Source organism: Bos mutus, chromosome 6 (genome assembly GCF_027580195.1).
Source record: "Bos mutus isolate GX-2022 chromosome 6, NWIPB_WYAK_1.1, whole genome shotgun sequence".
Lineage (NCBI taxonomy): Eukaryota > Metazoa > Chordata > Mammalia > Artiodactyla > Bovidae > Bos > Bos mutus.
Genome location: NC_091622.1, coordinates 11,688,101 through 11,711,437, shown reverse-complemented (window position 1 = coordinate 11,711,437; position 23,337 = coordinate 11,688,101). Strand labels below are relative to the sequence as shown.

Here is a 23,337-nt window from a genome sequence, read left to right as displayed (position 1 = left end):
TTTTAGAACCTGTTTCTTTAAAGCTGTTTCCTTCCAGACCAAACACACAAACTCCTGATGTCAAAACCAGTGGTCTAGACTAGAGAATCCTTTTTTTTTTTTTTCTGTTTTTAAATCACTTTTTACACAAACTGACAACTAGAGTTGTTAAAGACTTTTGTATATATATTGAAAATTAAACCTGTTTTTAAAAGTTTATGATTTTAAATCTGTTAACCACACTTTGGGATTAAAATTTTAAATGGTGAGTACAACATTCACATATACAACTTTAGATGTTACTTTGACAATAAAGGCAAAAAATGATACCTTCTGCCCACTAGTCTCATATTGAGTAACCCTACAATTGTCTGAGTTAAACTTTGCATACACATTAATACTGAAATCCTTAGTTTCATTTGTGTAGCTATAATGACTTTACATTCCCATAATTAACCCATTACCAAAAATTGAAGAGAGGTTGTTCTGAGTTTACTCCTTAGAAAATCCTGAGTGATGACAAGCATGAACATCCTGCATATAAGCAGACTAAAAATAAGATTTCTTGATAAAGCCTCTGTGCTTCCTGCTGCTTTTCACCACCAGATCATTCTTTAGAATAAGTCCTTCAGTTCAGCTGTACTTCTCATTTATTTTTGTTCTCCAAAATCACAGCTCTTTGGTTGGAGGCTGAGAAAGTTGGTGGGTGGAAATGTTGTGTATGTAAGTGAACACATCCTGTTCAGCTCACTCTCCATAGACAAGGCTCCAACAACACACTGCATCATTCATCTCTCCATTCATCAAACACCCAGTGAATACATAATATTTGAATTTCTGTGCTGGGATTGCAAAGACCAAAAAAGAAGAAGAAAAAAAGTGGTGTGAGGAATTTTCCCTGTGAAAAGTCTGAATACTGGTATAGGAAATGTAATTACAAAAACAGAATGAGAACTTCGAACAATCATGTGGTTCTGAAATTACAAAATGACCTAACTGTAGCACAAATTAGGACCCAGAGAAGGGCTGATCACTCACTAAATATCAGTCAAATGAACAAGCATATCATGACACTCTTCTGGGATGCGAGCCAATGTATAAGACATTAAACAGAAAAAAAAAATAAGATTTTTATTTTGCAGTGAATGAGACAGAAAATATTTATTTTCTGGCGATACAGTATATACCAAGAATACTGAAGAAAAAAAATTATTTGAAAACCCTTAGAAAGCAGACAATAACTCAATAAAAGGATCAGGTGTGTGAAAGAAATGAAAAACAATAGCTTTTCATTAAATAATTATCACTTAGCAGATATAATGAAAAAAAAGTATTTCATTCCAAACAGCAAAAAATACTACCACGGGATACATTCTGAGAAGAAAAAGCATGATCCACATGAAGAAAATCGAAAAAATTTACTAGAAAACAAGAAAAATTCTCATGCGTACAGGCATAAAACTTTTTGTGAGAATAGTGTAATCATGTCAGTTCTTCCCAAATTAATTCATACCCTTCTTATAACTCTAAGTGAAAATAATTGTAAGATCATTCAAAAACTTTAAAATACACATTTGAATATTTATTTGGAATGGTTAAAAAGAGAAAATTGAGAGAAACCAAACTTTTTTTCTTTCTTCCTTTTTTATTTTAAGCGTGGAAAAGTTGGACTGGGATCTTGCCCTAATAATGAATAGATTTTTAAAATATATTATAAAGCTACAAATAGTGCTATTCATTACCATAGGAACTGGTAGATAAACTAATTAGACCATAGTATGTGTGTGTGTGTGTATATGTGTGTGTGTGTGTGTGTTAGTCATTCAGTTGTGTCAGACTCTTTGTGACCCCATGGATTGTAGCCCTCCAGGCTCCTCTGTCCATGGAATTCTCCAAGTAAGAATACTAGAGAAGGTAGCCATTCCCTTCTCCAGGGGATCTACTTGACCTAGGGATCAAACCCAGGTCTCCTGCATTGCAGGCAGACTCTTCACCATCTGAGCCGCCAGGAAGCCCCACATATATGTATGCTGTTGTTTCTGTGGTCAGTCATGTCCAACTCTTTGCGATGCCATGGACTGTAGCCTGCCAGGCTCCTCCATCCATGAGATTCTCCAGGCAAGAATATTGGAGTGGGCTGCTAAGCCCTCCTCCAGGGGATCTTCCCAACCCAGGGATCAAACCCAGGTCTCCCATACTGCAGGCAGCTTCTTTACCATATGAGCCATCAGGGAAGCCAGCTATAAATATACAAAATATTATGTATTATAATTTATACATATATATATGTAGTTGTGGATTGATGAGTTCTTCAATAAATGGTGTTGAAAAACAGCCTTTACTATGAGAGGATGTGTTAGTTTAAACCTTCTCGTTTCATCATATAACAAAATAAAACCCAAGTGAATCAAAAAGTTAAGTAAAGAAAATTTTAAATTATACTAGAAGAAAATTTAACTGAAAATATCTCAGGATGAGGGTAGAATATATGAGGCTATATATGCTGTGGGAGAAAATATAAATGAAAATATTGATAGATTTCAAAACTAAAACATTTTTAAGTTTTTCTGTGAGAAAAAAATCATAACAGCAGATGAGAAATTAGGAAAACATAATAAACCAAGTTAAACAAGAAGTTAATATACTTTTCATAGAGAGATTTTTAAAGATAAATGAAACACAACTTTAGTTCTAACAGATAAACTGGAAATGATGCAGACAATTCATACATGAAAATATACAAAGGCAGGAGGGGAAGGAGAGGGTGGGATGAATAGAGTGTAACACTGACAGATACATACATGTGTAAAATCGATACCTAGCAGGAGTCTGCTGTATAGCACAGGGAGCTCAGCCCAGTGCTCTGTGATGACCTAGAGAGGTGGAGTGTGGGGGAGAGGGGTGGGGAAGACTCAAGAGAGAGGGGGTATATGTATAGCTACTTCATGTTTTCTCCAATTAAAATAAAATAAAGTATACAAACTGCCAATAAATATAATTTTAAACTATCAAACTCACTATTAATAAAAGGAATGCAATAAAAAATAAGCTGTTATAAATTTTAAAAACTGCAGAAATACCCAGTAGTGCTGAACATGATTAGAAAGGCTGTTACATAAATTGCTAGTCAAAGTCTAAAATACATCTCCTGGAAAGCAATTTTTAAGAAAACACATTTACCTTTATTTATATACATTTATCTTTGCATGATTTAAAGAGAAAAATTGTAAACAACTTAAATATTCAATTATAAGGAAATGGTGTAACCCTTTTGTTGCATCTATATAATGGAATATTAGATCACTGGTGAAAATTCAGATTTTAAAAAATTATTTGTTATTATTTTTTAATACAGAAGTAATACCACTTTGTGGAAAATCAGAAAATAGTTTAAAAAAATACCTAATAAACAAACAAAAAGATTACTGATAACCTAACCATACAGAGAAATATTTTTTTTCTGTTTTAAATTGAAATATAGTTGACATACAATATTATAGCAGCTTCAGGTATACAATGCAGTGATTTGATGTTTATATATATTAGGAATTGATCAGCATGGTAATTCTAGTAACCATCTGTCACCATATGAAGTTATTAAAATATTGTCAACTGTATTCCCAGTTCTGTGCATGATATCCCCATGACTTATTTATTTTATAACTGGAAGTTTGTACCTCTTGATCTCATCATCTATTTCCTTCAACTCTCCCTACCCACTGCTCCCTGCCCCAAGAAGACTTTTTCAGGTGTAATTTTTTCCTATCTTTAAAGTTAAGATTGATTGTAGATTTAATGCTTAACCTATCACTTTGTATAAATTTATCCTGGAGATTATATATGAGTGTTATGTGTGGTAAAGAGAGGGAGAGAAAGAATAGAGCTAGAGGGAATGAGACAGCTAGAGGGTGAGAGAGAAAGAGGGAATAGGAATTCCTTGGTTAAAAAAGAGACTTGAATTAAGGCAGACCCTATTGTTGCCTGGCTGTTTTTTGATCTACTACAGCTTTCTGTAGACAGTGATTGGAATAAGAGCATATATGTGCATTGGATTATTTGTGAAGACGGCTACCCCAAATTCCTTCCATCCCTGTACACGTACACCTCTCCTTCCAACTAGAGGTCGAATTTGTTTTCTGCTGCCCTTGAATCTGAGCTGGCCCCAACAGTGGCCCCACCAGTGGCTTTGACCAGTGAACTGTGACAGTGGTGTTGGTTGACTTCTGGGCGTATATCTGAAGAGACTTTGCAGCTTCTGTTTTTTCACTGTCTTAGAAGCCAGGCATCATGTAAAGAATTTTAACTATCTGGCTAGGAAAAGTTCATGGGGAGATAGGGATGGCCTTGGAGGATGAGAAATCATAAAAGAAAGGAGAGAGACCTAGTCAATTCCCAGTCATTCTCAGTGCCCAGGTGAGCGCCAGGTTTGTGCGTGAAGCATTTTGGATCCTCCAACCGCAAGTGAGCTGACCCCATCACCTGGAGCAGAGACTAGCTACCCCTAGTGCAACCGATCCAAACCTATACAAAGGCAGAGTTGTCAGCCATTTCATTGTTGTTCTAAACCATAAAGTATTGGGATAATTTGTTATGCACTACTGAATTAGCTGAAATACTATATGCACTAGATTTGGCTAATGAAAAGAGGGGCTTCTAAGGCACAGGGCCAAGGGTATGATCCTTCCTCCCCTTGTTTTTTTTCCTTCCTGAAATATGACAGTTAGAGATGCAGCAGCTACCATATGACAACAAGGTGATGAGAGTCAGGATGAAGCCTTTTATGCTAAGTATAGCAAGAAGAAAGATGGAAAGCTTGCTGATGGCATTTTTGAACGACTATAACTGCCTTACATCTGCCTATCTCTAGAATTCTTGTAGAGGAATAAGCACTTGTGTGTTTAAATGTTAAAGATATCTGTTAGGTTTATTGTCCCTTCCAGCCAAATGTAATTTAAACCAACTTAGAAATCAAGAAAGGTCTATTTACCTATTATCTATCTATCTAGGTATCTATCTACCTATCATCTCTCTCTTTATCTAGCCATCTATCATCTATCAAAATGAATAAGTGAACAAAAATGGGATGTAATGCATCAAAATCCACTTTCACCTTTTATGATTAGTGGTCCACTACTTTAATCACAAATAACTTCACTGAGTTTTGCTTTCTTCACTTATAAATAAGGGTAAGCAGTGTAGTTGCTATGCAGTGTTGTTGGGAGGTAGAGAAAATATATGTCAGTTCTTAGATTTGTGTTCATACTTGTAAGCACTGAATAAATGCTAGCTTATAATTGTTTTATAAAGTTTTCATTTTCATTTGTCTATTTTGCTTCTTCCGTTTTCTACAATAATTAATCTTAAAATCAGAAAACAGAGAAGAGCAAAGAATTTTGTAGAAAAACCTCTAGATGGTACTTACATTGTTAGATGTTATGGAAAAACCTGAACAAACTTTTTGGCCAACCCGATACAATATTGTCTACTGTATAAGGTAATACCACCTTACCTGCCTCCTGAGAAACCTGTATGCAGGTCAAGAAGCAACAGTTAGAACTGGATATGGAATAACAGACTGGTTCCAAATTGGGAAAGGAATATGTCAAGGCTGTATATTGTCACCCTGCTTATTTAAATTATATGCAGAGAACATCATGCAAAATGCTGGGGTAGATGAAACACAAACTGGCGTCAAGATTCCCGGGAGAAACATTAATAACCTTAGATATGCAGATGACACCACCCTTAGGGCAGAAAGAGAAGAACTAAAGAGCCTCTTGATGAAAGTGAAAGAGGAGAGTGAAAAAGGTGGCTTAAAACTCAACATTCAGAAAACTAAGATCATGGCATCCGATCCCATCACTTCATGGCAAATAGATGGGAAAACAATGGAAAAGTGAGAGACTTTATTTTTTGGGTTCCAAAGTCACTGCAGATGGTGACTGCAGCCATGAAATTAAAAGACTCTTGCTCCTTGAAAGAAAAGCTATGACCAACCTAGACAGCATATTAAAATACAAAGACATAAGAGAACAAAATGGCGGAGGAGTAGGTGGACGTGGAGTACATCTGTCTCCATGGATACGTCAGGAATACACCTTCAGACACAGAAGTGCATGCAGAACACCAGCTGAGAGCGGACAGGAGTACCTGACCAGCGGAAAAGAATATATAGACCCAGGCGAAACTGGGTAGGACAAAGGCACTAGGGGGAAAAGCAGGAGTGTTAGTAGGACTGGGCCTGCCCTCAGTGGGTGGGGGAGCTGAAGCAGGGGCCGATCCCCACAGCGGGGCAGTTGTCTGAGTCAGAGAAGAAGCAGTTAAGGCTGAGAATGAAACAGCTGATCTGTGACAGATAGCCTAAATGGAATGAGAATCAGACAGTCCTTACCACAGCCATACATACTCTGGACAGCGACGCAGGGAGTTTAGGGATTGTGGGGCAATCCCAGGGCAAGGGCTGCTATTGACTGTGGAGAAATGGATCCAGGCAATGCAAGCGAGGAGATTGTGGTGGGAATGCCAGGGGAGGAAAGCCAGGCAGCCATGGAAGCAAGGTGATACTGCTAAGTCACGCAAAGCAGGTGGAGCCATCACCATAGCCTCTCTCTCCCCACATGCCAGCATCCGCAGCTGAACAAAAGAGAGACCAGACCATCAAATACCTACAGAATAGGACCCCACCCAGGGTGCCGCTTTAAATGCCTGACATGCAGATCTACAGAGTAGGACCCCAGCCAGGGGGGGCCCTGTATGTGCCTGATGCACCAAACAACAGAGAAGGACCCCGGGTAAGGGAGCACTCTAAGTGCCTGAACGAGTGGAGCTACAGAGAAAGACTGGCCAAAGAGGCCTTCTGATCGCCAGCTACAAAGAGGCTCGAAAAAAGACTCTGATAGGGCCATAACTCCTGTGGTGGAGGCAGTCTGTGTTGCTGCAAACTTGGTGCCTCCAGAGTCCCTGCAAGCCAAGCAGCTGTGCCACCTTCACGCTCAACTCTCACTGGGGCAGAGCTGCCACAGGAAAAAAAAAAATTCTTGCATCTGCGCATGTAGGGTTGCTTCTGTAGTGTCTGACTCTTTGTGACCTTGTAGGCTTCTGTCAGCAAAGGGGATTCTCCAGGCAAGAATACTGGAGCGCATTGGCCAATACTGCTTGCCATACCCTTCTAGAGCACTGTATTTCCTGCTGCCCTAGCCACCAACTCCCCTGAGTACCTGGTGCTGCCAGAACTCCTGCAACCCAAGCAGCTGTACCACCTCCACACCTGGCCCTCACAGGGGCAAACCCAAGCCCTCCAGGGCATCCTGAGTAGCAAACCCCAATGAACGACCTACATGCAGAGGTGGAAATAAAACCACAATTGAAACCCAGGGGCAGTGTGACTAAGACCCAAAACCTTCCCACCAGCTGTACAAGCTGAAGATTAAATCAACATGATCAACTAGGCAGACTCTGTCTATGGAATATATAAAAGGTCACTGAGAGCTCCCACAGAAGAAAATGCAGTAATTCTGATAGCTGTGGATGTTGGAGGCAAGAACACACAAGAGTAGGACCAGATTAGAATCTGAGCTGCCCCCACAGCAGGTCCAGAGACCAGGACAGTGTTGGAGGGCATCCTAGGGAGGTGAGGTGGACTGTGACTCCCAGTGAGGGAAAGGACTCTGACAGCAGTGACTCAAGATAAACATTTATTATTCTTATGTTTTCACTTGTTCCGTAGACTCTTTTGTATTTTTTTTCTTTTCTTCTCTCCTCCCCACCCCCCACCCCCTTGTTGTAGTTGTTGATTTTATTGGCAGTCAGTTCAGTTGCTCAGTCAGGTCTAACTCTTTGTGATCCCATGGACTGCAGCACACCAGGCCTCCCTGTCCATCACCAACCCCTGGAGTTCACTCAAACTCATGTCCATTGAGTCAGTGATGCCATCCAATCATCTCAACCTCTGTCATCCCTTTTTCCTCCCACCTTTCATCTTTCCCAGCATCAGGGTCTTTTCAAATGAGTCAGTTCTTTGCATCAGGTGGCCAAAGTATTGGAGTTTCAGCTTCAGCATCAGGCCTTCCAATGAATATTCAGGACTTATTTCCTTTAGGATGGACTGGTTGGATCTCCTTGCAGTCCAAGGGACGCTTGAGTCTTCTCCAACACCACAGTTCAAAAGCATTCATTCTTCAGCACTCAGCTTTCTTTATAGTCCAACTCTAACATCCATACATGAGTACTGGAAAAACCATAGCTTTGATTAGACAGACCTTTGTTGGAAAAGTAGTGTTTCTGCTTTTTAATATGCTGTCTAGGTTGGTCATAACTTTTCTTCCAAGGAGCAAGTGTCTTTTAATCTCATGGCTGCAGTCACCATCTGCAGTGGTTTTGGAGCCCCCCACCCCCACCCTGTCACTGTTTCCACTGTTTTCCCATCTATTTGCCATGAAGGGATGGGACCTGATGCCATGATATTAGTTTTCTAAATGCTGAGTTTTAAGCCAACTTTTTCACTCTTCTCTTTCACTTTCATCAAGAGGCTCGTTAGTTCTTCATTTTCTGCCCTAAGGGTGGTGTCTGCATATCTGCATATCTGAGATTACTGATATTTTTCTGGGAAACCTTGATTCCAGCTTGTGCTTCATTCAGCCAGGCATCTCGCATGATGTTCTCTTCATATAAGTTAAATAAGCAGGGTGACGATACACAGCCTTGACATACTTCTTTCCCGATTTGGAACCAGTCTGTTGTTCCATGTCCAGTTCTGTTGCTTCTTGACCTGCATATAGATTTCACAGGAGGCAGGTAAGGTAGTCTGGTATTTTCCACAGTTTGTTGTAATCCACAGAGTTAAAGGCTTTGGCATAGTCAATAAAGCAGAGGTAGGTGTTTTTCTGATACTCTCTTGCTTTTTTGATGATCCAGTGAGTGTTGGCAATTTGATCTCTGGTTCCTCTGCCTTTTCTAAAACCAGCTTGAACATCTGGAAGTTCACAGTTCACATACTGTTGAAGCCTGGCTTGGAGAATTTTGAGCATTACTTTGGTAGCATGTGAGATGAGTGCAATTGTGTGGTAGTTTGAGCATTCTTTGGCATTGTCTTTCTTTGGGATTAGAATGAAAACTGACCTTTTCCAGTCCTGTGGCCACTGATGAGTTTTCCAAATTTGCTGGCATATTGAGTGCAGCACTTTCACAGCATCGTCTTTCAGGATTTGACATAGCTCCACTGGAATTCCATCACCTCTACTAGCTTTGTTTGTAGTGATGCTTCCTAAGGCCCACTATGAAATCTAATTAAGCTTTTGAGCTTTTTTTTTTTTCCTCAGTCACATTCTTTATTGTTATTGTAAACCTCTACCTCTAAGTTGGGCTTTTGTAGTTCTATGGAGTTTTATTTTTCTTTTAAAAAATTTTAAAATCTATTATTATTTTTCTACATTTATTCCTTTGTCTGCTTTTCCTACTGTTCTTTTCCCCTTGCAGTTAATCTATAATGTATATATAAATCTTCTTCATCTACCTCAATTTGACTTTGCATATCTATTGTTTCTTTCCTTTCGTCTCAACATATTTGTTAGTTTTATTTTCATTGTTTTATTTCCCAATTGGCACCTTACTTTAGTTTTGTTTTCCAGTTTGTGCTTTAGTTAGTTTTGTTGTGGTAGATATAATTTTTGGTTTCCTTCATTCGCCAGATCAATCTATTGTACTTTATTTTTGTTGGACTGCTTTGATTTTGCTTTTGGGTGTATATGTATATGTGTATATTCAGTCACACTTTTTATTGTTATAAACCTCTGTCTCTATGTTGGCCTCTTGCAGTTCTGTGGAGTTTTCCTTTTTCTTTCTTTTCCCATTTTTTCTCTTTTCTCTTTTTTTTAAAAAATAAATTTAATGTTTAATTTTTTAAAACCGACTATATTTTTTCTACATTTATTCCTTTGTTTGCTCTTCCTACTGTTCATTTCCCCTTTCAGTTAATCTCTAATGCATATAAATCTTCTTCATCTACCTCTATTTAACTTTGCATATGTATTCTTTCTTTTCTTTCTTTCCTTCCCTCTCAACATATTTGTTGGTTTTGTTTTCATTGCTTTATTCCCCACTTGGCACCTAGGTTTAGTTTTGTTTTCCAGTTTGACTGCTTTAGTCAGTTTTGTTCTTAGCTGGTAAATATAATTTTTGATTTCCTTTGTTCTCTGGGTCAATCTACTGCACTTTATTTTTGTTGGACTGTTTTGACTTTGCTCATGGGTGTATATGTATATGTGTAGATTCCATGATTTTAGTTAATATTTGCCTGATTTTGTAGTTTCCATTTGTCTGGGGTTCATCTTTGGTTTCTCATTTTTGGATATTCATTTTAATCTCACTTAATGCCATAACAAACCACTTGTGTAATGTTTGTTCCTGACCAGGGATCAAGCTCTGAGCCTTTGGAGTGGGAGCACTGACTCCAAGACCCTAGATTACCAGAGAACTAACCCTACTACTACTACTACTACTACTACTACTAAGTCACTTCAGTCGTGTCTGACTCTGTGTGACCCCTAGATGGCAGCCCACCAGGCTCCCCCGTCCCTGGGATTCTCCAGGCAAGAACACTGGACTGGGTTGCCATTTCCTTCTCCAATGTATGAAAGTGAAAAGTGAAAGGGAAGTTGCTCAGTCGTGTCTGACTCTTCGCGACCCCATGGACTGCAGCCTACCAGGCTCCTCCATCCATGGGATTTTCCAGGCAAGAGTACTGGAGTGGGGTGCCATCGCCTAGGTTGTATCAAATAGTGAGAACTCACACAAAGGAAAATAGTTGAATACAAGACCAGGAATCACCCAACCACCACTAGCACCCTGTGCAGAACACCTCATCTAAACAACAAACAAAACAAAAATACAAACCCAATCTTCAGCAGACAGGATTACCTCCTTAGCCTTGCCCATCAGAGGAAAAACAAACAAACAAAAACTCAGCACAATCTCACCCTATATGAAGCTTACACAAACCACTGGACCAACCTTAGGAGGGCAGAAACAAAAAGGAAGAAAGATTTCAACCTTGAAGACTGGGAAAAGGAGACTTCAAACACAGTAAGTTAAAAAAAAAAAAAAAGGCAGAGAAATACTGCACAAATGAAGGAACAAACTAGAAACACAGAAGTCCAAATAAATGAAGAGGAAATAGGCAAACTACCTGAAAAAGAATTCAGAATAATGATAGTAAAGATGATCAAAAACCTTGAAAACAAAATGAAGAAAATTTAAGAATCAATTAACAAAGACCTAGAAGAATTAAAGAATAAACATACAGAGACAAACAACACAATTACTAAAATTAAAAATACTCTAGGAGGAATCAATAGCAGAATATCTGAAGCAGAAGAACGAATCATTAAGCTGGAAGATAAAATGGTAGAAATAACTTCTGAAGAGCAGAATAAAGTAAAAAGAATGATAAGAACTGAGGATAGTCTCAGAGACCTCTGGGACAATATCAAACATACCAACATTTGAATTATAGGGGTCCCAGAAAAAGAAGAGAAAAAGAAAGGGTATGAGAAAATTTTTGAAGAGATTATAGTTGAAAATTTTCCTAACATGGAAAAGGAAACAGCCAATCAAGTGCAAGGGGCACAAAGAGTAACATACAGGGTAAACCCAAGGAGAAACAAGCCAAGACACATACTAGTCAAACTAACAAAGACTAAATACAAAGAAATTATATTAAAAGCAGCAAGGGAGAAGCAATAAGTCACATACAACCAAAATCCCATTAGCTCAACAGCTGATCTTTCAGCAGAAACTTTGCAGGCCAGAAGTGAATGGCAGGATATATTTTAAGTACTGAAAGGGAGAAATCTACAATCAATATTATTGTACTCAGCAAGGATCTCATTCAAAATTAATGGAGAAATAAAAAGCTTTTCAGACAAGCAAAAGTTAAGAAAATTCAGTACCAGCAAATCATCTGTACAACAAATGTTAAAGGGACTTATATAGTCAAGAAATACAAAAGAAGAAAAAAGATCTACAAAACCAAACTCAAACAATTAAGAAAATGGCAGTAGGAACATATATATCAATACTTACTTTAAATGTAAATGGATTAAATGCTCCAACCAAAAGACTCAGACTGGTTGAACAGATAAAAAAACAAGACCCATATATATGCTGTCTACATGAAACCCACTTTAGACCTCAAGACACATATAGACTGAAAGTGAGAGGATGGAAAAATATACTATATGTAAATGGGAAGCAAAAGAAAGCTGGAGTAGCAATCCTCATATCAGACAAAATAGATCTTAAAATAAAGAAGATTACAAGTGATAAGGAAGGACACTACATGATAATCAAGCGATCAATCCAAGAGGAAGACAAAACAATTGTAAATATCTATGCACCCAACAAAGGAGCACCTCAATACATAAGACAAACACTAACAGACGCAAAAGGAGAAATTGACAGTAACACAATAATAGTAGGGGACTTTAACACCCCACTCAAACCAAGGGACAGATAATCAAAACAAAATTAATAAGGAAACACAAATCTTAAATGATACATTAGATGAGATGGATCTCATTGATATCTTCAGGACATTCCATCCAAATGCAGAAGAACATTCTCCAGGAGAGACCACATCTTGGGTCATAAATCAAACTTCCATAAATTTAAGAAAATTCAAATCATATCAAATATCTTCTCCAACCACAATGCTATGAAACTGATATCAATTAGAAGAAAAAAAATGTAAGAAACACAAACACATGGAGATTAAACAATACATTTCTAAATAACCAACAGGACAGGTTACTGAAGAAATCAAAAAATTTCTAGAAACAAATGACAATGAAAACAGGACAACTCAAAACCTATGGGATGCAGCAAAGGCAGTTCTAACAGGAAAGTTTGTAGCAATACAATCCTACCTCAAGAAACAAGAACATCGAATAGACAACCTAACTTTACACCTAAAACAAGTAGAAAAAGAAGAATAAAAAAGCCCAAAAATTAGTAGAAGGAAAGAAATCATAAAGATCTGAGCAGAAATAAATGAAAAACAAATGAAATAAACAATAGTAAAGATTAATAAAACTAAAAGCTGATTCTCTGAGAAGACAAACAAAATTGACAAACCTTTAGCCAGACTCATCAAGAAGAAAAGAGAGAAGATTCAAATCAACAAAATTAGAAATGAAAAACGGGAGGTTAAGCAGACAATGCAGAAATACAAAGGAATATAAGAGACTATCATGAACAACTACATGGGAATAAAATGGATAACCTGGAAGAAATGGCAGATTCTTAGAAAAGTTCACTCTTCCAAGACTGAACGAGGAAGAAACAGAAATTATGAGCAACCCAATTACAAGGACTGAAATTGAAGTTGTGATAAAAAATCTCCCAAAAAACAAAAGCCCAGGACCAGATGGCTTCACAGGAGAATTCTAGCAAACGTTTAGAAAAGAGCTAAGGCCCATCCTTCTAAAACTCCTTCAAAAGATTGCAGAGGAAGGAACACTTCCAAACTCATTCTACGAGGCCACCATCACCCTGATACCAATCCAGACAAAGACAACACAAAAAAGGATTTTATGGGTCAATATCACTGATGAGCATAGATGCAAAAAGCCTCAACAATATTTAAGCAAACAGAGTTCAGCAACACATCAAAAAGCTCATACCCCATAATCATGTTGGGTTTATTCCAGGGATGCAAGGATTCTTCAATATATACAGATCAATCAAGGTGATATACCATATTAACAAATTGAAAGATAAAAACCTTATGTTCATTTCAATAGATGCATAAAAAGCCTTTGACATAATTCAGTACCCATTTATGATTAAAATTCTTCACAAAATGGGCATAGAAGGAACCTACCTCAACGTAGTAAAGGCCATATATGATAAGCCTACAGCAAACATTATTCTCAATGGTGAAAAATTGAAAGCATTCCCCCTAAGATCAAGAACAAGACAAGGGTGTCCACTTTCACCACTGTTATTCAACATAGTTCTGGGAGTCCTAGTTACAGCAATCAGAGAAGAAAAAAGAAATAAAAGGAATCCAGATTGGAAAAGAAGAAGTAAAGCTCTCACTGTTTGCAGATGATATGATACTATGCATAGAAAACCCTAAAGACAGTATCGGAAAATTACTAGAGCTAATCAGTGAATTTAGCAAAGTTGCTGGATACAAAATCAGTACACAGAAATCACTTGCATTTCTATATACTAACAATGAAATATCAGAAAGAGAAATTAAGGAATCAATCCCATTCACCATTGCAAAAAATAGAATTAAACATCTAGTAATAAACTTACCTAAGGAGACAAAAGAACTGTACACAGAAAATTATAAGACACTAATGAAAGAAATCAAAGATGACATAAACAGATTGAGAGATATTCCGTGTTCCTGGGTAGGGAGAATCCATATTGTGAAAATGACTATACTACCAAATGCAATATACAGGTTCAGTGTGATCCCTATCAAATTACCAATGGCATTTTTCATAGAACTAGAAGAAAAAAAATTCACAATTCATAGGGAAACACAAAAGACCCTGAACAGCCAAAACAATCCTGAGAGAGAAGAATGCAGCTGGAGCAACCAACCTTCCTGACTTCAGATTATCCTATAAAGCTACATCCATCAAGACCGTATAGTAGTGGCATAAAAACAGAAATACAGACTAATGGAACAAGGTAGAAAGCCCAGAAATAGACCCGTGCACCTATGGGTACCTCGTTTTTGACAAAGGAGGCAAGAATATACAATGGGGCAAAAACAGACTCTTCAATAAATGGTGCTGGAAAAACTGGACAGCTAGATGTAAAAGAATGAAATTAGAACACTTGCTAACACCATACACAACAATAAACTCAAAATGGATTGAAGACCTAAATGTAAGACCAGAAACTATAAAACTCTTAGAGGAAAACATAGGCAGAACACTCGATGACATAAAGCAAAGCAAGATCCTCTGTGATCCACCTCCTAGAGTAACACAAATAAAAACAAAAGTAAACAAGTGGGACCTGATTAAACTTAAAAGCTTTTGCACAGCAAAGGGAACTATAAGTAAGGTGAAAAGACAGCCCTCAGAATGGGAGAAAGTAATAGCAAATGAAACAACTGACAAAGGATTAATTTCCAAAATATACAAGCAGCTCATATAATTCAATGCCAGAAAAACAAAAAACCCAATCAAAAAGTGGGAAAAAGACCTAAACAGACATTTCTCCAAAGAAGACATACAGATGGCTAACAAACATATGAAAAGATGCTCTTCATTGAAGAAATGGAAATCAAAAGTACAATGAGATAACCCTTCACACCAGTCATAATGGCCTTTATCAAAAAGTCTACAAACAATAAATGCTGGGGAGAGTGTTGAGAAAAGGGAACACTCTTGTACTGCTGTGAATGTAAACTGATACAGCCACTATGGAAGATTCCTTAAAAAACTAGGAATAAAAGCATCACATGACCCAGGAATCCCACTCCTAGGAATATACCTGAGGAAACCAAAATTGAAAAAGTCACATGTATCCCATTGTTCATTGCGGCACTATTTACAATAGCTAGAACATGGAAGCAACCTAGATGTCCACTGACAGATGAATGGATAAAGAGGTAGTGGTATATATACACAATGGAATATTATTCAGCCATAAAAAGGAACGCATTCAAGTCAGTTCCACTGAGGTGGATGAACCTAGAACCTATTATACAGAGTGAAGTAAGTCAGAAAGATAAAGATAAATATTATATCTAACATGTATATATGGAATATAGAGCTATGGTACTGAAGAATTTATTTACAGGGCAGCAATGGAGAAATGGACATAGAGAATAGACTTATGGACATGGGGGGAAGGGAGGAGAGGGTGAGCTGTATGGAGAGAGTAACATGGAAACTTACATTACCATATGTAAACTAGATGGCCAATGGGAATTTGCTGTATGGCTCAGGAAACTCAAACAGGGGTTCTGTATCAACCTAGAGGGATGGGATGGGGAGGCAGATGGGAGGAAGGTTCAAAAGGGAGGGGCTATATGTATACACATGGCTGATTCATGTTGAGATTTGAGAGAAAACAGCAAAATTCTGTAAAGCAATTACCTTCAATAAAAAATAAATTAAAAAATAAGCAGAGATATTACTTTGCTGACAAAGGTCTCTCTAGTCAAAGCTATGGTTTTTCCAATAGTCATGTATGGATGTTAGAGTTGCACTATAAAGAAAGCTGATCGCCGAAGAATTGGTGCTTTTAAACTGTGGTGTTGGAGAAGACTCTTGAGAGTTCCTTGGACTGCAAGGAGATCCAAAAGGAAATCGGTACTGAATATTCATTGGAAGGCCTGATGCTGAAGCTGAAACTCCAATATTTTGGCCACCTGATGAGAAGAGCTGACTCATTGGAAAAGACCCTGATGCTGGGGAAGATTGAAGGCAGGAGGAGAAGGGGACGACAGAGGATAAGATGGCTGGATGGCATCACCAACTTGATGGACGTGAGTTTGAGCAGTCTCCAGGAGTTGGTGATAGACAGGGAAGCCTGGTGTGCTGCAGTCCTTGGGGTCACAAATAGTCAGACACAACTGAGAGACTGAACTGAATTGAACTGAACTGAATACAGTATTGAACTCCAAAGCAAATATAAAATTCCATTGAAAAGTGGTTGAGTTTCAAAGTTTTGCAGCTTGGAAATATTTATTAACTACCTGAAATATTCATCGGTATTATTTAAATATTTTGTTTAATATTAAATTGCAAAATGAATCTTTACATTATGCTCTTCTATATATTCTCGACTAAATGTGTGTAGTTTAAAATTATCACAATACCCCACCCAATAAAACTGCAGTATTTCTAGATGGTTATTCAGAAAACATCTAGCTGAACTTGCCTAAGATTTTTCTGAGCATATGGCAAAGAGCAGGGAGCTAACAGTTTCTGTTACTTATACTCACTGGATTTTTCTGGGTTGATATATTTTTGGAACTTTAATATTACTCAAAATAAAGTAGAGAAAACAGCACAAGGAATTTGATTATTTCTGACTGGTGCTTAATCCCCACTGTTGATGGAAATCTGGCAGTTGTAACATAGCAACAGAATCTGATGGCTTTGAATTTTAAGTTATTTTATAACTTAAAGGCGGATGTTTCAGTTTCTGTTCTGCTAATAACTGGGTGCCTATAATTATCACATTGTCCTGGTTTTTTAATGTGCAAAATTGGGTTATAATGTTGACCTTTTCTTTGTGTTTCTCTTTTTCAGAGTATTACTCTTTTCTAAATTTTTTATAGTGGAGTATCACAATGCATATAATGTATCTGGATAAAATAAAAATATATAACTAAGAAAACCACCACAAAGGGAATATTGAAATGAGAGAAATAAAATGAAATGGGGAGTAGTAAAATGTTTGCCAAGAGATACTGGGTGCTTGTTGGATATGGGCCATGATTTTGACTCTGTGTTCTCTAGCAGCCAATGAAAAAGCAATGGTTTACATAATTTAGAGAGTCAATAAGATAAAGCTGACCATATCAATAGCCATACCAAAAAAAAACCCAGTGGCCCCAGAAGCCCTGTGCTTCCAGGAACTTCTCCACAGTAGATGCATTAACACTTTCATAGGGCAATTTATTATACAATTCTTCAAAATAGGCCAATGAGAGCACACCAAAGTGTGATTTTGTGTGATCAGTCTAGATGGGACTGGAACACTAAAATTCAGGCACCAACTTTTGGATGGAAGCACCTAGAGAGACATGGAAGGATTACACAACTTTTACGCAATCTTTAATCAACCATGTTTCTTTCAAATGAATGAGTCTTTGTTAAGAACTGGATTGCCTTTACAACACACTGCCAGTTACATTTCAAGTTTATTGCCAGTTAAGTTTCAGTGGAGCTGGCAAGGAGAAATGACATTCTCTTGTTCAAGTTGAGCTCAGCAAGGACTGTGTGAGAACAGAGAGCCACCCTACCTATACACACAGATGGGCTGAGGAGTCATCTGTGGGCAGGACCAGGACTCTCCTCATGACCATGAACCATGGAATGATATTGTTTAACAGAATAGAAAAAAAAATTAAAGTGAAATCATAAGTGAAGAAACAGACATTTAAATAGGTGAAGTCTAAAACAAAAAAGTAGAAATAAGGTTTGATTTAAGGTAAAAAAAATTTATAAAGACAAATATAATTTTTAAAATATGAAAAAAAAGCAATTAAATTAAGAAAATGAAAGTTGAAAATAAATAGATGTCAAAGAGGCTAGGTCTAAACAGTAAAAAGTTAAGAAAAAGATTATTAAGACTAAAAGTTTTAAGACTACAAAATGAAGTTACATTACATTAAAAATGTAGGAATAAGTTTTTAAGTCAAAAAATAAGAAACAGAAAATCTAAAATACAAAAATAAAATAAATTAGAATAAAAATCAGGAGTAAACATCATACAAGTTATTAATAGTAAGTTTTAAGTCAATATTGAGGTGATGGACCAAAGAAGTCATTTTTCGTTCAGGCAGAAAACTCAGCCACGCTGTAGGCAGGCTGGCAGGAGGAGTCCTTAGAGAGGAGAGGTGTGTGGTTAGAGGTAACCTCCCAAGTTAAGTCATCAGAAGGTGTGTCCTTCCTGAAAGAGCAGAGCTATGCAAATTCTTTAGCCTATATTTTTAGTATAGAGCCTCACTCTTGTTAGAAACATTCAGAATCATGAACAAAACTGTGATAAACATTTGTGTATCTACATCTTTAACATACATTTTTACTTCTTAGGAAGAGTACTGAAGGTTTAGTTGATTATGTACACATTTAAAATTTTTTAAATAATAGTGTCAATTTTTCCTCCTGTGGCTGATAGCAATTTATATATAAATTAGCAGTGCATAAAACATTGATTTCACTTCCCCCTTGGCTAACCCGGGTAATATACACTGTTTTCTTTGGTAATCTGATAGTTGAAAAATACCTTGTTTTAAATGGTATTTCTTTGTTACTGAGATTGAGCCAATTCTCATGAAAGGAAAATTTATTTATTCAGAACTTTTCCTTCATCTTTCCTCTGTCTGCTAATCTTGACATAAATATTAGAAAGCTTCTTGCAAGGTAGATAACTTAACTGGCAGATAACTTTGGAATAGTCAATACATGCAAAACATATTTGTCCATATTCCTTTTGCTAAACAGGTCTTTCCCAAACTTCCTGATCAATAGTTCTCAAATCTGGCTTGATTCCTAAGAAAATTAAAATAATGATTAATTAGTGACAATAGTTGTTTGAATTCCCAATGTTAGTTGGTAACATAAAACACATTGACTCTTATGAGCATCTAGCTAGTTTAATTATAATAAAAAACGAGGGACTTCTCTGGTGATCCAGTGGCTATGACTCCTTGTTTCCAATGCAGGGGGCCCAAGTTTGACAGTAAAGAATCTTCCTGCATTGCAGGAGACCTAGGTTTGATCCCTGAGTCAGGAAGATCCCCCAGAGAAGGGAATGGCAATCACTCCAGTATTCTTGCCTGGAGAATTCCATGGACAGAGGAACCTGGCAGGCTACAGTCCATGGGGTTGCAAAGAGCTGGACATGACTGAGCGATTAACACCTTCACTTTCTTCACTTTCACAGGGAACTAGATACCACGTGTTGCAACTAAGAGTTCACATGCCACAACTAAAAAAGGTCCCATGTGCTGCAAGGAGGACCAAGATCAGATCCCTTGCGCTGCAATCAGGACCTGGTGCAGCTAAATAAATTAAAAAAAAAAAAAATTAAACAGAGAGGCTACAAATTAAACTCAAACTGCTCTATTGAATAATCAAGAATAGTTGTTTTTATAATAATTGAGCTGTATTATCAATTTTGTTTTTTTTTTGGTATTATCAGAACTTGAAAATTAAAACAAAGTGACAAAATTGATATTTAAATTGCAGATAATATACATGCAATTCAAATTTTATTTTCTGAATATAATTTAGGAACTACACATTTATATTCTTGTCTACTACATATTGAGTTTTCTTTGTTTGGCTTTGAAATGTTTTCTTACCACCCATTTAGAGGATATTGAGTATTCAGCAGATAGGGGCAATGGCTTCTATATTCTAAGATCACTGAATGAGAAAATATTAAAAATATTTACATCCCTAATAAAACAGTTCTGATATTGAAAAAGGAAGACAGATGTTCTCACATTTTAAAATTAGATTTCAGATTGCAATATATATAACTACAGGAAAAGTTTTAAATTTCTTAGAGAAAACAGTAATTACAAAACAAAGTTTCTAAGTAGCTTATATGCTGGTGGCAATTGTTCAAAATGCATAAAATTGTTTGAAAGCCCTAAAAAATTTCAAGATTAAAATTTCATTAGATACTATTTTAGGGTTTTTTGCCTTTGCTTTTAATAGAATTTGCTAAGAATAATTTTCAGAAAGCAAAGAGTCATTACAGTGTAAATCTAAGACTTTAATTTTAGAAAAAATGTTTGACTAGTTGAGCATAAAAAACACTCCTAGCATCAGGTGCCTGAAATAATTAGTTAAGTGTTAAAAAAAAAAGTTTTAAAAAATCATTGTTACTGTGGTAGTAAATGAAGAAAAACCATCAGAGAGCAGAAGTGACAAGAAAACACAAATCCAGAGAATAAATGAGCACTGGAGTCACTGTTTGTCTAGAGAGAACCTAACAATTGTCAATAGTCCTGGGCCTGGATATTAAAGTTCCAGGCACCCAGGGAGGCTGGAGGCAAAGCATGGGTCTAAGTGTCATAGAAGGCTGGGTCAGAGATAACTTCAAAAATGTGAGACCCCACTTCCCAGAGGACAACACCTTTAGTGACTGAACTTGAGGAGAAATCCCCCTTCAGAGGAAGATGTTGAGAGTATTTGCCAGTCTAGCCTGTGTATTGTGATTTTTACTATTTTATGATACTTTAATATTTTGGGGTCTTCCTTATCTGGGAGAGACTGCCCTGCCCAGGGCTCCCTAATTCCTAGAGTCAGCGAACAACTACCTGAGAGCATGCCTTTCATATGCAAACCAAATGATCCTGAGTCCATATCCTCAACCACCTCCTTTACCTAACTCTCACACACCAAGCTAAGATTCCTTTTTCCTTACATCACCCCAAGACCATGGATATTCATACTACTGTGTGACTTAAAATCCAAGCCAATAATTAAGCCAAAGTGATTCTGGACTGGTAGTGACCCCAAGAGCCCAGCAAAAGAACATGCAAATATTCTTTGGGGAAGAACTTACATTTTTCAAATATTTCTCCGAATTCCAAAGAATATCACTTCCTAATAAAATGTCATTCAAAACATGAAGAAATAAGCCGTTAGCTGGGAGAAATATCAATAACCTCAGATATGCAGATGACACCACCCTTATGGCAGAAAGTGAAGAGGAACTAAAAAGCCTCTTGGTGAAAGTGAAAGAGGAGAGTGAAAAAGTTGGCTTAAAGCTCAACATTCAGAAAACTAAGTTCATGGCATCTGGTCCCATCACTTCATGGGAAATAGATGGGGAAACAGTGGAAACAGTGTCAGACTTTATTTTTCTGGGCTCCAAATCACTGCAGATGGTGACTGCAGCCATGAAATTAAAAGACGCTTACTCCTTGGAAGGAAAGTTATGACCAACCTAGATAGCATATTCAAAAGCAGAGACATTACTTTGCCAACAAAGGTTTGTCTAGTCAAGGCTATGGTTTTTCCTGTGGTCATGTGTGGATGTGAGAGTTGGACTGTGAAGAAGGCTGAGCACCAGAATTGGTGCTTTTGAACTGTGGCATTGGAGAAGACTCTTGAGAGTCCCTTGGACTGCAAGGAGATTCAAACAGTCCATTCTGAAGGAGATCAGCCCTGGGATTTCTTTGGAAGGAATGATGCTAAAGCTGAAACTCCAGTACTTTGGCCACCTCATGTGAAGAGTTGACTCATTGGAAAAGACTCTGATGCTGGAAGGGATTGGGGGCAGGAGGAGAAGGGGACGACAGAGGATGAGATGGCTGGATGGCATCACTGACTCGATGGATGTGAGTCTGAGTGAACTCTGGGAGTTGGTGATGGACAGGGAGGCCTGGTGTTTGCGATTCATGGAGTCGCAAAGAGTCGGACGTGACTGAGCAACTGAACTGAACTGAACTGAACTGAAGGTTAGCAGAAACAGAATGTTATGAACCATACTCGCAAAGCCTGCAGATATTGAGATGTCAGGGGAGAGTGTAATTTCCCTGGTTCTGTCTCGCCACAGCAAAAATTTGAAATGGTGGATCAGTGTTACAGCTCGGTTACAGCTCAGTTTTATTTAGCAAGCAAAGGATAGTACACCCTCGAGGCGTGAGAGCAGGCTGACCCCAAAGTAGAGGCCTCAGTCCATCTTGGCTTCTTCCTTTTATATGTTTGTCTCCTCCCCTGCCCTGAGCCTGCCCTGTACAAACTGGGCTAGCCAAGAAGGGGGTGTGTTTGTTTCACCTGAAATTCTCACTCCAGTCCATGGATTTTCTTTTGCTTCATTTTTGCAGGCTTTTCTCCTTCTTTGGGTTATAGCCACCACCATTTTGGACTCCTTTTTCCTATTCTAACTACCTAATAGTAATAATCAGAAAAATATAAATAAATGAGTATTTTTTATTCCTTAAAGAAAAAGAATGAATCAAAAATGTAAACAAAGACCAAATTACTGTTAATAAAGAACAAAACAGAAGATCTAAAAATTAAAATATAAAATTAGATTTAAAAACCTGATTGATGGGTAAAATACGACACTACACAGTTGAAAAAAGAAATCACTAAATGACAAAGAAATTACCTGGGGTGCAGCAGAGAAAGAGAAGGAAATGAAAATATGTTTAAGAGAGAAAAGAGGGAAGTGTTCCCACATGCTCCTAATGATAGTTCCAGAATAATAAAATATAAAGATGGTGTAAAGAAACTATTTGAAGAGATAATTACCATTTCAGATACACCAATATCAAATTCAGGACAACCAATGAATTCCAAAGAGGTAAATAAAGCGAAGAGAAGTTTGCTTCATTACCTCTTGTGGTTGGGGGTTCTATCCTAGACTGTACTTCTCTTAGGGAGTGCTGGTAAAATAACTCTGTGTCAAACCTGCTGCTGCTGCCAAGTCACTTCAGTCATGTCCGACTCTGTGCGACCCCATAGATGGCAGCCCACCAGGCTCCCCCATCCCTGGGATTCTCCAGGCAAGAACACTGGAGAGGGTTGCCATTTCCTTCTCCAAAGCATGAAAGTAAAAAGTGAAAGCGAAGTCGCTCAGTCGTGTCCGACCCCTAGTGACCCCATGGACGGCAGCCCATCAGGCTCCCCC

The 23,337-nt window shown here is 37.6% G+C and overlaps 1 protein-coding gene across 1 annotated transcript in view; it reads right to left on the bottom strand.

Moving 5' to 3' along the window:
• Positions 1-23,337, bottom strand: part of LOC138988209 (uncharacterized) — a 179,096-nt gene that overhangs the window by 50,908 nt on the left and 104,851 nt on the right. The window lies entirely within an intron of this gene.